The sequence below is a fragment of the Centruroides vittatus genome, unplaced genomic scaffold, assembly GCF_030686945.1.
Source record: "Centruroides vittatus isolate TY-2023 unplaced genomic scaffold, ASM3068694v2 contig_1451, whole genome shotgun sequence".
Lineage (NCBI taxonomy): Eukaryota > Metazoa > Arthropoda > Arachnida > Scorpiones > Buthidae > Centruroides > Centruroides vittatus.
In genome coordinates, this window is record NW_027120903.1 from 106,896 (window position 1) to 110,632 (window position 3,737).

Here is a 3,737-nt window from a genome sequence, read left to right on the forward strand (position 1 = left end):
ATTTTGTACTGGACAGTATCCTTATGGTATGTAAATTTCCTATTCGTATGATGTACAGGGGTAAGCAACTAGTAATTTGAGGTGAAGAGCATATATTTTAATGAAGTAAATTAAAAATACGTTTAAAAATTGCAGCCCGGCATTGTGACAATGTCACAATAAATAATTGCTCGTTAATTTATTGAAAACGCTTTTTTTTCTGCATTCAAAAGCATGAAGGAAAAATACTCTTCGATCTAGAATGTCGGATGAGAGATTAAATTGATGGACATAGAATCTGATTCTCACAAAATAAATTAATTTCGATCGTATTTTAGATACTTGGCCAACAGAAAAACATTTTAAAAATCAATATTAACTCTGAAATAGTTGTGTCGTGTCGTGTCGCGTCTGGTTATAAATGCCAGATTGAAGAAGAAAATTACATAAATCGGATAATTGGCAATTACACATTGCTTGTGTTTCAGAATCAATTCGATGAGTTATACTTCAGAATCAAGACAGATCTATTAATGTTATATATATATATATATCAATAACGTGTTTAAATATATCAGCAACATACTATTTGACATGATAAATAGACTTTTCTAAAGACAATTAATTCTTTCAATTTCTGTCCATGTGACGACAGTTGCTACTGTTTAATTTATAAATAACCGAATAACATTATTTAATATAATTAATTTATACTTATTGTATTCTTTATACATCTTTTGCATTAGATGTATTATTGATACAGGATTTAACTATCTTGTATTTTTTTTTATCCTGCTCTTTACTCGCTCTTCTTTACACAATTCGCCATTCAATTCCTACGATTATTTTTAATATCCACCAAACAATACAAATGCTTATCATACAATATTAAACACACAAACTTCCAATGCAATATAAGATAAGGTTATGCATTGCTGTGACTGGAAGCTCAGCATGTCTATTCGCAGTGTGATAATGTCTATTCCCAGTGTAATTCGTTACAATAGCGTCTTTTTTTGGGCGTGACTGCTTATTATTCGGCGCAATGCCCCAGTTCGAGCAGCGTACAAACATCAAGTTCATGTGCAAATTGTGGGAAACTGCTGCAGAGACCCTGTCGGTCCTGCAGCAAGTTTATGGCAATAAGCACTAAAGAAATCCTCAGTTTACGATTGGTTTTTGGCCGGTTTAAAAACAGACAGACGTTGGAGGATGACGAACGCAGCAGGAGACCTTCAACATCCAGAAGTGAAGAAAACATTGAAAAAGTTCGAGAACTGATTAAAAATGATCGAAGAATAACCATCGCTGAGTTGGAGCAGGAAGTTGGTATCTCTCACGAATCCATTCACGCAATTAAACAACACACCGAGTCACACATCGCTTGTTGCGCAGCAATTCCTCGTTGACAAAAATATTTCTGTCATCACCCTCTCCAAATCTTGCTCCCTGTGACTTTTGAATGTTCTCTACTATCAGAATGGGCCTCAAACAAATGCGTTTTGCAAGCAGGGAGGAGATCGTGTCGGATACGACAGACCCAACTCCGAAAGAATTCAAAGCGAGCATTCCACGCCTGCTTTCAACAGTAACAGGATCGATGAAATAGGCGTGTCTGTGCAGGAAGGGCCTAATTTGAAGGTGATTAGGTTTTCGTTGCTATATCACGTGCCACTAAAGTGCAAGATCACAATTCCGAGAACTTTTTGACGTTATTTCGTATAAAACTTTTATAACAAATTTCATAAGTAATGGCGCCACACACAATTCTTGTTATTTATTTCGATTAATAATACAAGTGTTAGTTTTAAAATAAAATTTCATAAAAGCCGAGAAAATTACGCCTTGTTGCTAAATTTGTTTAAATTCAATGTTAATATCCAAAAAAAAAATTGTATTTTTTAACGTAGACGTCATCACTCACTCGGGAAATTTCATTTTTTGTAAGAGACAAAACATGTTATAAATTTTTTGAAAATTTCGTACGCGAGAATTTTTATTCTAAACAATTATAATTGAATCATCGTTTAGTTAGTTAAATGTCGGCCTTTCATAAAACTGCTTGAATGTAACAAGAATTGAACATTCGCTATTGATTAGACATTAATCGTGATCACAGAATAACGTCAGGATAGCCGAGCGGTCTATGGCGTCAGACTCAAGATAGAGTCTTCCTGTATAATGCAGGCCCGTGCATTCTGGTTCACGATAGTGGGCGTGTGTTCGAATCTTACTTCTGACATAAACTGTCGTTTTTTTTATGTACTGCTGATTGATAATGTCTATTTTAGTTTGACGTAAGCGCCTAGAAGATATTTTGTAATTTTTTTCATTCGAAAGTGTAATGATAATTGGGTCAGAAGTGTGCAAAAGGTTGAATTCTGTTTTGAGGCCATGGCAAAAGTAGAATAAAGTTATTGAAACATTTATAAGCCTCGAACAGAAACTCTGCTTCGCACACACTCAAAGACGTGCGGCGAAGCAGAGTTTCTGTTCTAAATTCAAAGCAAAAGAAGTTTCCGAATTCTACTGTCGCTGTCGCCTTCATTTGCACAAACGATGACAGGGGCGAAGAAGAAAAAAAGGTCTCACCGCGATTTGAACTCGGCTCGCTGGATTCATAGTCCAGAGTGCTAACCATTACACCGTGGGACCTCACACACATCCGTCTGTTGCATATCCCCTTAAAGCAATGCAGTTTGCCTTATCGACTATCGCGTAAAGATATCGCCGCATCTGTTCTTGCCATAGTGGAAATTTCTCCGTCTGCACTTTTTGTTAAAAAGCGAAGCTGTTGCTACAAATTTGTCAAAATAATGCTGTTGCGAAGAGAATGAAGGTTGCGGTCATTGAACGTGGTGAAAAAGAATTCAAGAAACGTGTCTGTTTCGTCTTTAGACCGTAAATTGTCGATGGCTGTCCGATCTGTGTGTAAATAATCGAATTATTAATTCGTTTTGAGCGTACTATCGTGTTTTTATCGGAAGCGGTTGCGGCAGAGGCACGATACTGACACCAACTGACACTTGCATTGCACGATTTCGTGCAATGCAAGTGTCAGTCGGCGAGCGTCGCGATTTCATTAGCGAAAAACAGCATGCGATCGAAAATACTTCAGCCGAATCGTTAAACGACGCCTATCAAATTAGATAAAGCGAAGAAAGGCGAGGTTGTTTCGTCCTGCGCAACGCATCTGTCGTATATCTGTCGATATACGACAGACGACGATAAGTCTTTTGCGACGCTCAAATTTCTGTTGCATGCAATAATGTCCGTTGGCACGCTGATTGGCTTTTAAATGGTCTTTTGAGAAGTGCCTCACGCGGAGGTCTCATGGTGTAACGGTAAGCACTCCGGACTTTGAATTCAGCGATCCGAGTTCGAATCTCGGTGAGACCTTTTTCTGTCGTCGAAGCTCGTGCACTATGCGATTATGACACCTTAAACGTGTTTTTGGGAGTATTTTTTGCCCACCTACAAGCGTCATTTGAAACATCTGTAAAAAAATCTGCCGCAGGAAAGCCTGTATGTCTCTATGTCAACCGTATTGCACTCAATTAAAAATGTTCATTGTGATATTTATTGTGTAATCGTCTTACAATAGCCAAAAACTTTTGACCAATAAATATCTAGCCAACCCGTTGTAGTCGCTGTCGGAATAGTAAAAACGTTTTATACTTTCCTTTTTTCGTGTACGTATCAAATAAGTGTTTAAATCGCGTTAATTTCAATGTAGCAAAGTTATTCGATTTTAATGC

The 3,737-nt window shown here is 37.3% G+C and overlaps 1 non-coding gene across 1 annotated transcript; it reads left to right on the forward strand.

Moving 5' to 3' along the window:
• The first annotated feature begins 3,306 nt into the window (after positions 1–3,306).
• Positions 3,307–3,378, forward strand: TRNAQ-UUG (transfer RNA glutamine (anticodon UUG)). The gene has a single exon. It is a non-coding gene; the product is annotated as a tRNA-Gln (tRNA).
• The last annotated feature ends 359 nt before the right edge of the window (positions 3,379–3,737 follow it).